Raw genomic sequence first — 14,183 nt, 5'->3', positions numbered from 1 at the left:
AAATGTGTTAGGTTTCTTTTCTCACAGGTAAAGAAGCACTACCCAAAGACCTTAGCAGCCCTGCCACTCCTTGGAACCAGGAGACTGGATCAATGTAAAGGTCCACCAATGAAAGACTGCTTTGGCTCCATGCTGGAAAGGCCCTTATTAAGTCCTGCTGACTACCAACACCGCTGTGAAGCGCCAAAGACTGACTGCTTGGACCCATGATTCTCACTGCAAAAAGACTCCTCCACCTCAGGAGGATTCTCCTACTGATAATTAGCTATTTTTCCTTCTAGCTCTGCTGTGCCTTCTGGACAGCAGGGAAAAAGGACAAGGTGAAGTGCTGGTAACCGCTCCCTTGTCCACTGACAGATCTACTGTGCCTTTGAATTTTTCTAGAAGAAGCAAAACCATTACAGGGTGATGTGCTGGTAACCTCTCCCCTATAGGATGCTGAAACACGACTGTTTCGGGGAAGAAGGAAGAACACTTGCACCACTGAAATTGCCAAAGTCCAGGAATTCCTGACTAGAAAGGACATTAAGAACTGATCCTGGTGAAGAAACAAAGAATTATACACTGGCAGGAAGAAATTTGTGGAACCCATGCTTGGAAATGTGGTATTGATTGGATTTTGGGGTTTATTCTACAGACTGCGCCCTGTGTTTTAGATAAATCCTTCAGCATGTATTGCCCTCCCTAATTGGATTTTAAATGACAAGTACCAAAGGCACCTTTTTGCCACTGCCCCTGCCATCTCCTCCATTACACTATTACCCCTGTAATACACCCAAATACAGACAATGCTATATACCAGTGGCTTAGACCTTCACACTTTAGTGATTTATTTAAAGACTGTTTGGGGAAAAATATGTTTAAGGTTCAGGATATCCCATATAAGCAAACAATTGAGTGGAGAATAAATGGATCAGTGGAAATAGAAGTATATGATATCACTACAAATGAACCCCAAGGATCTGTAATTGAAATTGATGGGTTCCATAGTGAGGTAAAGATGATGGCTATTCCTGGACCTTATACTGTGTTACATATAAGAGGCCCTTATTGTTATTTAGTCACTCAATTAGTGATTAATTAAACACATACCCAAAGAGTTTGTTCTGCCACTGGAAATTTTACCTGTATTGAAACCATTCCAGTGACTAATAATGTAACCTGTACCTTACTGCAATACATCCCTCTCCTATGCTATTAATGTCAATGCCTTTTGAAAGTACCTGAGAATAGTTAAACAACAAATGTGATATAGTACTACACCAAGAAAAGATGGTATTGAATATCACTGAGGCTGGGAAGGCATTGCAGTGGGATCTAGTATGTTTGGAAATTCAGGATTTCCTGAATGACCAGCTGATGGCCATTCAGAGTGATCTTGAGCACCAGACTTGGCCCACTGCCCTTACAGACACATCAGGAGTACCATCTGATCTGTGATCATGGAGACATACTTGGACACTTTCTGGGTGGAAGTGTGGACATTTACAGTGCTCCTTCCAAACATTTGGACTGGTTAGGGTGGAGTGTGGAAGTACAGAAAGAACTGACAGGGATTTATAGGGGATATTAATGCATGACAGTCTTTGTTAGCCAGAGTTAGGCTAGCTGTAACCCTAACGCAAGATTTGGAGAAGCAAGGATTGTGTGAGGCGAGCAGAAAAGAACTGTATAAGAAGTTGTTTTGACCTTGTATAAATAATGTGTAGATAGACTGGCGTTTCTCAGAAGTGAGAAAAACAAGACATCAGGATGACCTATGTGTAAACAAAATGCAGCTGTTGTTTTCCACACTGTATCTCTTGATCATACCCTTAATTTTGATGACCTCCTCCCAGACCTTGAGTCATGGTTTACTGGCCTTTTCCGTACAATTGTCAAATGGATTATTTTCTCTCTTTTCTTTCTATGTGGGTAATGTTGCAATGTGCAAAATGTTTGTGTAATGCTGTTACTAAGGGCTCTACTTTTCATAGGAGAACACAATATTTCTCCCTCCAGCTTGATCGCAAATTGCGTAACGGGCCTGACAATTTGGGCTTGTCAGGCCCAAAGCAGGGACTGTGAAAGTTGCTGGCGATCCCTCTTTTCAACTAACAGTTCAGCCATTAGGGGGAAGCAGAAGACTCATGTACACAGTAACCTGAACTTTTGAACTGTCTTTTCTCTTCTGCCTTAAAGCAGGAGAAACTAGCTCCAAACTGGTTTTTACTGACCAGATAACAGAAGTACGGGGTCTGACAACCACCAATCAAGTGTTAGCACGGCAAGGGTCTTTGTCTGAAAGTGTATAAAAAGTTTGTGAAATTTGTATGAGGCAGAGTTTTTTGTACCAAGGTACAAGGCTCTCCTTTCTTCTGCAGAATAAAGCAATCTTTCCTTATCCCCGTCTGGTTGTCATTGGCTCTCAGCTACGCGGACTCAACATTTCAGTAACAGGAGGAGTGAGGGTGGGGTGCACTCAGGGGAGGCAAAGGCGTAGCGAGCGCCCTCCATACCCTCCGACCGGAGGGGGCCCCGCAAGGAAGGGGGCCCCTAAAAGTGGCAAAAAAAATGTAAGGTATAACTAGGTAAGTGACATTTATTGACGCTATTGCACAATCCATGTCGGTTTTACTGACAAAACCGTGAAGTCATTATGATACCTCATAATGCTATTGGCTACATCAGTTGTCTGTCGGTCAGTTTCGAATTTTAGTTGGACCCATTCAAAGAATGTGTATTTGCATTCATAATGGCGGTCGGTGGATGTTATTAATTTAGTTGTTTAGTTTTTTATCGTTTCCAACGCAGAAGTGTGCTTTGTGATGTCTAACAGAATGTATAAGAGCGGAGCTAGTAAACGAAAGGCAGCAAAAGATGCCGAGAAGGAACTTGAGAAAATTCCAAAGTTGTCAACGTATTTTGCGCTGCAATCCAGCGTACAGGTATAGGCACATGAAACGGACAGCGCTAGCAGCGACGAATCGTATCCAGAAGTATCCAAAAGTGCTTCAAGTGATGTCGAAGGTGAAGCCAGTTGTTCTACCAAACAAACTGTGACAGATATTCCAGCTGCTGCTGGGAAAGAAGTATCTGAATCTGAACCACTGACTGATGATCCAGGAGATTGGCCATCTATAATATCGGACAGGCAAGTGTGTGACATTGTTGCAAGTGGCCCACCGCAGCAGAATGAAAGTTATGAATTTCCATTTAACGAGGAAAGACGGAGGTTCACAAGTACTCATTTCTATCGAACCACGGCAAATGGCGAGAAAATAAGACATTCATGGTTAATGTACTCAGTTCAGAAAGAATCCATTTTTTGTTTTTGTGGTAAATTATTTGGCACTGGCGACATACCGCTACATCGTGGAACATCTGCTTGGAAAGCACTGTCAAAAAGACTTCAGCAGCGTGAAACAGGCAAAGGTCATCAAGACTGTATGGTGAAATGGTTTGACCTTCGGTCAGGCATAGTAAACCATACATCTATTGACCAACTCGAATTGCAGGCTTTTCTGACAGAAAGAGATTTCTGGAGAAATGTTGTCAAATGCATGGTTGATGTCATTATTTTCTTGTCCGAAAGAAACTTGGCATTTCGAGGAACTAATGAAAAGCTCCGCGATCCTTTGAATGGCAACTTTTTGAGACTGTTTGAATTGCTTGCAAAGTATGATACTGTCCTCAGCGAACTTTTACAGAGGATTAAGAAGGCAGAGACACATGTTCAGTACCTCAGTCCACAGATCCAAAACGAGCTGATTAAACTTGTTGCCAGTAACATTCAAGAGGCCAACATAGTGCAGCTTAAAAAAGCAAAATATTATTCAGTTATTTTGGACTGTACTCCCGACGTGTCACATGAAGAACAGATGTCTGTGGTGTTATGCTTTGTTGAATGCAACGGTGAAGATGGTGTCAATATTCGTGAAGCATTTGTTGGTTTTCTTAATGTTCATGATACAACTGGCAAGGGCTTATTGGAAGCGTTTCTTGAAAAGGCAAACAACTTAGGAATAGACAGTGCTGACATGAGAGGCCAAGCTTATGATAACGGCGCAAATATGAGAGGAAAGAATAAAGGAGTTCAAGCCCGCATGCTAGAAATAAATGACTGTGCCTTTTATGTACCATGTGGAGCTCACACTTGGAATCTTGTGATCTCAGACGCGGCAAAGTCATCGAAATATGCCGTTGACTTTTTCCGTCTAATTAACAGAATATAGGTTATCTTTTCTTCTTCACCTTCACGTTAGCATATACTTCAAGAACATATGCCAATATCTGTTAAAGTGTTATCGGACACTCACTGGGAGTCGAGAATTGATGCTGTGAAGCCATTGCGTTATCACCTTGAAGAATTGTGCAATGCTTTGTCATCTTTGCGAGAATATGCACTCGAAAAGAAAGATGGCAATACAGCAACAGAAGCCGGTGCGCTTTTAGACCATGTTACTATGTGGCCTTTTGTTCTGACTGTATACACGTGGTACGATATACTATTTCACGTCAATAAAACCAGCAAATTAATTCAGTCACCAGATGTGTCAATTGACGTACTGCAGGCAGAAGTCAGTGCTACAATGAAGTTTTTGGAAGACTATCGAAATACAGGATATAACTCTGTAGTCACAAATGCACATGAAATAGCAGAGCATATGGGTATTGAGCAGGTGTTTCCAGAAACCAGGGTGCGATGTAAGAAGAGAATGTTTGATAACGAATGTGCTGATGATTCGAGTCGTCTTTCTGCCAAAGAAAAATTAAAATCGCAGTTCTTTCTTGTTCTCACTGATCAGGCCATATCTTCTGTTTCGTCGCGATTTGACCAACTCATGGAGTGGTATAAGTTGTTTGGATTTCTGTACAACGCTAACAGCCTGAAGCAGTGTCACAGAGAAAATGAACTGGAGAATCACAGCAAAAATTTTGAAAGAAAAATGGGAGACATTGATGCCAACGAACTCATAATGGAATTGAATCATTTTATTTATGTCATCGAGAAAGAAAGAGGACTTGTCACGGCAAACAATTTTTTAACGTACATATACAAGAACAGCCTTCCGGAGATATATTCGAACCTTTGCATTTGCATCAGAATTCTTCTGACCATACCAGTTACTGTTGCTGGTGCTGAAAGGAGCTTCAGCAGAATGAAACTGATCAAGAATATCCTGCGCTCAACCATGACAGATGACAGGCTTTCTGCACTTGCAGTTATCTCAGTTGAAAACAAGATTGCCAGATCTCTGGATATGACGCATTGATTAACCAATTTGCGGAGAACAAGGCTTGAAAGAAGCGCTTTGCGTAAATACGGAATACATGTACACTGTAGGCCTATGTATACATAATATGAACCCTGTATATTGTATAAAATAAATATCGCATTCCAGTTTCTGCATTGTGAGGGGCCCCGGACATATGTTCTGAGGGGGCCATGTTCTTTGTTGCTACGGCCCTGAGGGGAGGAACGTGGCAGGAAGAGGTGGAGTGGGGTGGAGTGGAGCAGGGCTGGGAAGAGGCAGGGAGGGGTTTGGGGGAAGGGATGGAGTGGGAGCAGGGGCTGGGGCAGAGCCAAGGGGGGTTGAGCATCCTCTGGCACATTAGAAAGTTAGCGTCACTGGTTATGGGTCTATTACTGGAGTGGGTGGGTAAGGTTCTGTGGCCTGAAATGTGCAGACTAGATCAGGGGTCTCAAACATGCAGCCCACAGGGTTATTTTCTGTGGCCCATGAGCTTCTCACGGCGCTCCTGCCCTCCCCTAGTGGCGCTCCCGCCCTGCCTGCCCTGCCCCCACGTCACTCCAGGAAGCGGCCGGAACATGGCGAAGGGGGTGGGCACAGGGATCTCTGCGTTGCTCTTGCTTCAGGAACTGCCCCAGCAGCTCCCATTGGCTGTAGTTCCCCATTCCTGGCCAATGGGAGCTGCTGGGGGCAGTGCCTGAAGCAAAAGCAACACACAGACCCCTGTGCCCCTCCTGCCCCAGCTTCCGGCCACTTCCCAAAGCAGCATGGGGGCAGGGCAGGCAGGCAGGGAGCCTGCCCTGCCCCCAGTAGACGCCGGACAAGAGCCAGACCCCCTGAACCCCTCCTGCAGCCAAACTCCCTGCTGCACCCCACATCCCTCTTGCACCCCAACCACCTTCTGTGAGCCTCCACCGCACCCTGCACCCTGAACCCCTGCCCTGAACCCCGCACCCCTCCTGCACCCTGCCCTGAGGCCCCTGCCACACCCTGCACCCTGACCCCCTGCTGCACCCTTCACCCCTCCTGTACCTCACATCCCAACTCCCTGCTCTGAGCCCCTGCCACATCTCAGGTGACGGCAGGAGGGAGGTGTCAGTAATGTGGCCCTTGTGGTCTTTTGAGTTTGAGACCCCTGGACTAGATGGTCATGATGGTCCCTTCTGACTTTAATAAGAGAATCTGAGTGAGAATATACATTACAATTTTCAGTCAAACCAGTGTCCCATAAGTGACTTGCCACAAGATGTCAGAACATGTCAGTATTAGAGCTGAGTGGGTCTAATATGTATTTAATATTCTCTCTTGGTATAGGAAGCAGATACAATGCTACAGATAGATATTGCCAAGTTATTATCTGCAAAAACACTAGAGTTTTCAGTTGCCTAAGTAGCCCTTGGAATCATGGATAAAGCTGAGACCCTCCCCCCAAATCTGAAATGGCACCCCTTTGGGCAGGCTTGGAATTGTCCACCCCTCCCCACGTGTGGCCCTATTTGCCTGACTGGAGCCACCACCACCCCAATATAGAAGTCAAACTGCACCTATGCCTCAGCCCGTCATTAAGGCAGGGATTACCCAGCACAGGAGCTAGATGCCCGGAGGGTCTCTCACTGGTACAAGTCTAGTGCCTGTTAGAAGTGGTTGCAACAGTATATTGTAAACTGTCCCTTAGATTACGAGACTAGCAGAAGCAAATTATATAGTAAGGTCATAACCTTAGTTAACCCCCCACAACCTGAGTGAAATTTCTTGTTTTGTAATAACAAGCCCAGTGCTGAAAATGACATTAGAGAAAAGATAGGCCAAAAGACTGAGTGGTAAACAAATGAAAGCATTTAGTCCCAGAACCATAGTGGGGGTTACACTGATCCTGGGAAGCTATTCCACAGGGCCGAGTCAGCATCTGCAGTTTGACTGTATAATGGCATAGAAAGGAGGCTAACACTAGATACAGGGAAAGGCACAAAGTCTGTGAGAGAGGCTAGAACAAATCAATGGAAGATTTTACATAAATTTAAACTGAACCCTAAAATAGATGTGGGGCAGTGGAAGTATTTGCAGATGACATGTGGTCCTTTGGTGATTATTTTAGTTTGTTTTGGTTTTATTTTAGTGTAAATATACTATGAAGTTATAGAACAGAAACACTGGCAATACTCATCATATAAACTTCAGGCAAGTGTATTATTACAGAGAATAACCTCTACACTGTGTACGTAGCCACGAAGAACCAGATTCTGCCATTCTTACTTACAATGAGTACTTCTCTACTTTTGGAAGAGTTCCACTGAATTAAATAGTACATTTGTGCCAGAATATATCCTGAAAAATGCAGGGGTGAAATAATCAGGAAAATGACAAGTTATAATTAGCACGGTGCGATGTAAACATTTCCATCCTTCTTTTAAATCACTATAATATATTGTAGTCCTTGACCGTCCATCTCCACTCCATTCAACCCCAGCCTGAACAGAAAGGATAAACAAGTTCTCAGTGTTCCAAGAGAGCATGGCCAAGTGTTTCCTTTCAAATATTCTCAACTGGCTCCTTTTTAAAATATATACAGTTAAAAGTAAACTAAGACTTGAATTGCTACAAGGGTCTATGTAATGTTGAAAGGATAATACTAATTGCTTTTACCTTTCTTTTCTCCAGGATGGGGTTCCTCACCACACCCTGCACCCTGACCCCCTGCTGAGACCCCTGCCACACTCCTCACCCAACCAAGAAGTATGGGTAATAAGCAGGAAGAACTGGAAGTGCTAATAAATAAATACAACTATGACATTGTTGGCATTACTGAAACTTGGTGGGATAATACACACGACTGGAATGTTGGTGTGGATGGGTATAGACTCATAGACTCATAGACTCATAGACTCTAGGACTGGAAGGGACCTCGAGAGGTCATCGAGTCCAGTCCCCTGCCCTCATGGCAGGACCAAATACTGTCTAAACCATCCCTAATAGACATTTATCTAACCTACTCTTAAATATCTCCAGCGATGGAGATTCTACAACTTCCCTAGGCAATCTATTCCAGTGTATAACTACCCTGACAGTTAGGAACTTTTTCCTAATGTCCAACCTAAATCTCCCTTGCTGCAGTTTAAGCCCATTGCTTCTTGTTCTATCATTGGAGGCTAAGGTGAACAAGTTTTCTCCCTCCTCCTGATGACACCCTTTTAGATACCTGAAAACTGATATCAGGTCCCTTCTCAGTCTTCTCTTTTCCAAACTAAATAAACCCAATTCCTTCAGCCTTCCTTCATAGGTCATGTTCTCAAGACCTTTAATCATTCTTGTTGCTCTTCTCTGGATCCTCTCCAATTTCTCCACATCTTTCTTGAAATGCAGTGCCCAGAACTGGACACAATACTCCAGTTGAGGCCTAACCAGCGCAGAGTAAAGCGGAAGAATGACTTCTCGTGTCTTGTTTACAACACACCTGTTAATGCATCCCAGAATCATGTTTGCTTTTTTTGCAACAGTATCACACTGTTCACTCATATTAAGCTTGTGGTCCACTATGACCCCTAGATCTCTTTCTGCCATACTCCTTCCTAGACAGTCTCTTCCCATTCTGTATGTGTGAAACTGATTGTTCCTTCCTAAGTGGAGCACTTTGCATTTATCTTTATTGAACTTCATCCTGTTTACCTCAGACCATTTCTCCAATTTGTCCAGATCATTTTGAATTTTGACCCTGTCCTCCAGAGCAGTTGCAATCCCTCCCAGTTTGGTATCGTCCGCAAACTTAATAAGCGTACTTTCTATGCCAACATCTAAATCGTTGATGAAGATATTGAACAGAACCGGTCCCAAAACAGACCCCTGCGGAACCCCACTTGTTATACCTTTCCAGCAGGATTGGGAGCCATTAACAACTACTCTCTGAGTACGGTTATCCAGCCAGTTATGCACCCACCTTATAGTAGCCCCATCTAAATTGTACTTTCCTAGCTTATCTATAAGAATATCATGCGAAACTGTATCAAATGCCTTACTAAAGTCTAGGTATATCACATCCACCGCTTCTCCCTTATCCACAAGGCTCGTTATCCTATCAAAGAACGCTATCAGATTAGTTTGACACGATTTGTTCTTTACAAATCCATGCTGGCTATTCCCTATCACCTTACCACCTTCCAAGTGTTTGCAGATGATTTCTTTGATTACCTGCTCCATTATCTTCCCTGGCACAGAAGTTAAACTAACTGGTCTGTAGTTTCCTGGGTTGTTTTTATTTCCCTTTTTATAGATGGGCACTATATTTGCCCCCTTCCAGTCTTCTGGAATCTCCCCCGTCTCCCATGATTTCCCAAAGATAATAGCTAGAGGCTCAGATACCTCCTCTATTAACTCCTTGAGTATTCTAGGATGCATTTCATCAGGCCCTGGTGACTTGCAGGCATCTAACTTTTCTAAGTGCTTTTTTACTTGCTCTTTCCTTATTTTCTCTTCTAAACCTACCCTTTTCCCGTAAGCATTCACTATACTAGACATTCCTTCAGACTTCTCAGTGAAGACCGAAACAAAGAAGTCATTAAGCATCTCTGCCATTTCCGAGTCTCCCGTTACTGTTACCCCCTCCTCATTGAGCAGTGGGCCTACCCTGTCCTTAGTCTTCCTCTTGCTTCTAATGTATTGATAAAAAGTCTTCTTGTTTCCCTTTATTCCCATAGCTAGTTTGAGTTCATTTTGTGCCTTTGCTTTTCTAATCTTGCCTCTGCATTCCTGTGTTATTTGCCTATATTCATCCTTCGTGATCTGACCTAGTTTCCATTTTTTATATGCCGCCTTTTTATTTTGTAGGTCACGCAAGATCTCAAGGGTAAGCCAAGGTGGTCTTTTGCCACATTTTCTATCTTTCCTAACCATCGGAATAACTTGCTTCTGGGCCCTTAATAGCGTCCCTTTGAAAAACTGCCAACTTTCCTCAGTTGTTTTTCCCCTCAGTTTTGATTCCCATGGGACCTTGCCTATCAGCTCTCTGAGCTTACCAAAATCCGCCTTCCTGAAATCCATTGTCTCTATTCTGCTGTACTCCTTTCTACCCTTCCTTAGAATTGCAAATTCTATGATTTCATGATCACTTTCACCCAAGCTTCCTTCTACTTTTAAATTCTCAACAAGTTCCTCCCTGTTGGTTAAAATCAAGTCTAGAACAGCTTCCCCCCTAGTAGCTTTATCAATTTTCTGAAATAAAAAGTTGTCTGCAATGCAGTCCAGGAACTTATTGGATAGTCTGTGCCCCGCGGTGTTATTTTCCCAACATATATATGGATAGTTGAAGTCCCCCATCACCACCAAATCTTGGGCTTTGGATGATTTTGTTAGTTGTTTGAAAAAAGCCTCATCCACCTCTTCCGCCTGATTAGGTGGCCTGTAGTAGACTCCCAGCACGACATCACCTGTGTTTTTTACCCCTTTTAGCCTAACCCAGAGACTCTCCACACTTCCGTCTCCTATGTCCATCTCCACCTCAGTCCAAGTGTGTACATTTTTAATATATAAGGCAACACCTCCTCCCTTTTTCCCCTGTCTATCCTTCCTGAGCAAACTATACCCATCCACACCAACATTCCAGTCGTGTGTATTATCCCACCAAGTTTCAGTAATGCCAATAATATCATAGTTGTATTTATTTATTAGCACTTCCAGTTCTTCCTGCTTATTACCCATACTTCTTGCATTTGTATAAAGGCATCTAAGATACTGGTTTGATCTTGCCTCCCAGCTTCGCCCTGACCCTCCTTCCTCTCTGCCATTATTGCCCGTGCTCCCTCCTGTTTCCAACCCATCTCCCAGGTCTTGTTCCCCACTTACCTGTGGGCTTTGCTCACCTGTCCCCGCCGAACCTAGTTTAAAGCCCTCCTTACTAGGTTAGCCAGTCTGTGCGCAAATAAGGCCTTTCCCCGCTTCGAAAGGTGAACGCCATCTGTTCCTAGCAGTCCTTCCTCAAATAGCATCCCGTGGTCGAGGAAGCCAAAGCCCTCCTGGCGACACCATCTTCGCAGCCAGGCATTCACCTCCACGATGCATCTGTTTCTGCCCGGACCCCTACCTTCAACAGGAAGAATCGAAGAGAATACCACCTGCGCTCCAAACTCCTTAACCCGTACTCCCAGAGCCCTGTAGTCACTCTTGATCTGCTCAGCGTCACACCTCGCAGTATCATTTGTGCCCACATGGATGAGTAGCACCGGATAGTAGTCAGAAGGCCGGATAATCCTCGACAAAGCCTCTGTAACATCTCGGATACGGGCCCCTGGCAGGCAGCATACCTCCCGGGATGAACGGTCAGGGCGACAGATGGGTGTCTCCGTCCCCCTCAGCAGAGAGTCTCCAACCACCACTACCCTACGTTTCTTATCAGTGGTGGCAGCAGACCTCCCAGCCTTAGGGGTACGAGGCTTCACCCCCTTCACTGTTGGGGGTGATTTCTTCTCTCCTGTATCAAGAAGAGCATAACAGTTATCTTTTACCACAACAGGAGGGTTCGCAGCAGCGGTGGAGCACTGCCTGCTGCTAGAAGTAACCAGCTGGCTGTGTCCACCCTGAGCCTCCTCCTCCACTGGTGTGTCAGATACACCCTGAGGCATCTCCTCCTCCAGTGGTGTGTCGGTAGTCCTGTCAACTGGGACAGCACCATCAGCTGTCTCCACATGAATACTGTCCAGGAATTGCTCATGGACATAGATGTTCCTCAGCCTGGCCACCTCCTCCTGTAGCTCTCCCACCTGCTGCCTGAGAGATTCCACCAGCAGGCACCTTTCACATTGGATGCCACCCCCAGCCTGGATATCAGTAAGTGGAAATTGCAAATTACAGTCTTTGCAAGCCCACACCAGAATCTGGGTAAAAGCATCCATGCTTTGGTGCTCTGTCTGGCTACAGGCGCAGGTGGAGGAGACAGAAGCAGTGCTGGCACAGGTGTTGCGGGTCCTCCTCACCATTGTAAGCTTCCCTCTGTCAAACTCTCGCAAATTCCCGTCTACAGTTCCCTGTCCGCTCCTCTCTGCTGTAAACAGAAAGATTTTTGATGTGGCTCAGGTTATGGGTTCAGGGGACCAATGGGTCACAGATGAGACTGACAAGGGACACCCCCCCTTCCTACTCCCCTTCCAAACTCCCTTGCAAAACTCCCTGTTAGCAGCTCCTGTTCGCTAAGCTCCCTGGTCGCTTGTGCGCAGCTTTATAAAGCCCTGGCCTGAGTGAATGCCCCGCCCACTGGTTAAGGTTCAGCCAATTACCAGAGGCTTCTAGCTTTCAAACCTTCCTAGTAGCTCCACCTCCAACTGCCAGCTACAGCACACGGTCCTTCAAACAAACAAACCAAACAGACTGACAAACACAAGCTCAGCACACAGCAAGTAACCCCCAAACACACACACAAACCCAAACACTGCAGACAGTCACTTACCCCACAGATGCTGTCTGTGCTCCTCCTTCACCTGGAGAACTCCCTAGTTTTCTCAGGAAGGATAGACAGGGGAAAAAGGGAGGAAGTGTTGCCTTATATATTAAAAATGTACACACTTGGACTGAGGTGGAGATGGACATAGGAGATGGAAGTGTTGAGAGTCTCTGGGTTAGGCTAAAAAGGGTAAAAAACACGGGTGATGTCATGCTGGGCGTCTACTACAGGCCACCTAATCAGGTGGAAGAGGTGGATGAGGCTTTTTTCAAACAACTAACAAAATCATCCAAAGCCCAAGATTTGGTGGTGATGGGGGACTTCAACTATCCAGATATATGTTGGGAAAATAACACCGCGGGGCACAGACTATCCAATAAGTTCCTGGACTGCATTGCAGACAACTTTTTATTTCAGAAAGTTGAAAAAGCTACTAGGGGGGAAGCTGTTCTAGACTTGATTTTAACAAACAGGGAGGAACTCGTTGAGAATTTGAAAGTAGAAGGAAGCTTGAGTGAAAGTGATCATGAAATCATAGAGTTTGCAATTCTAAGGAAGGGTAGAAGGGAGTACAGCAAAATAGAGACAATGGATTTCAGGAAGGCGGATTTTGGTAAGCTCAGAGAGCTGATAGGTAAGGTCCCATGGAAATCAAGACTGAGGGGAAAAACAACTGAGGAGAGTTGGCAGTTTTTCAAAGGGACGCTATTAAGGGCCCAAAAGCAAGGTATTCCAATGGTTAGGAAAGATAGGAAATGTGGCAAAAGACCACCTTGGCTTAACCATGAGATCTTGCATGACCTACAAAATAAAAAGGCATCATATAAAAAATGGAAACTAGGTCAGATTACAAAGGACGAACATAGGCAAATAACACAGGAATGCAGAGGCAAGATTAGAAAGGCAAAGGCACCAAATGAGTTCAAACTAGCTATGGGAATAAAGGGAAACAAGAAGACTTTTTATCAATACATTAGAAGCAAGAGGAAAACCAAGGACAGGGTAGGCCCACTGCTCAGTGAGGAGGGGGAAACAGTAACGGGAGACTTGGAAATGGCAGAGATGCTTAATGACTTCTTTGTTTCGGTCTTCACTGAGAAGTCTGAAGGAATGTCTAGTATAGTGAATGCTTACAGGAAGAGGGTAGGTTTAGAAGATAAAATAAAAAAGAGCAAGTAAAAAATCACTTAGAAAAGTTAGATGCCTGCAAGTCACCAGGGCCTGATGAAATGCATCCTAGAATACTCAAGGAGTTAATAGAGGAGGTATCTGAGCCTCTAGCTATTATCTTTGGGAAATCATGGGAGACGGGGGAGATTCCAGAAGACTGGAAGGGGGCAAATATAGTGCCCATCTATAAAAAGGGAAATAAAAGCAACCCGGGAAACTACAGACCAGTTAGTTTAACTTCTGTGCAAGGGAAGATAATGGAGCAGGTAATTAAAGAAATCATCTGCAAACACTTGGAAGGTGGTGATAGGGAATAGCCAGCATGGATTTGTAAAGAACAAATTGTGTCAAACTAA

This window comes from Gopherus evgoodei, chromosome 3, assembly GCF_007399415.2.
Source record: "Gopherus evgoodei ecotype Sinaloan lineage chromosome 3, rGopEvg1_v1.p, whole genome shotgun sequence".
Taxonomy (NCBI): Eukaryota; Metazoa; Chordata; order Testudines; family Testudinidae; genus Gopherus; species Gopherus evgoodei.
Note: the sequence above shows the minus strand (reverse complement) of the source record.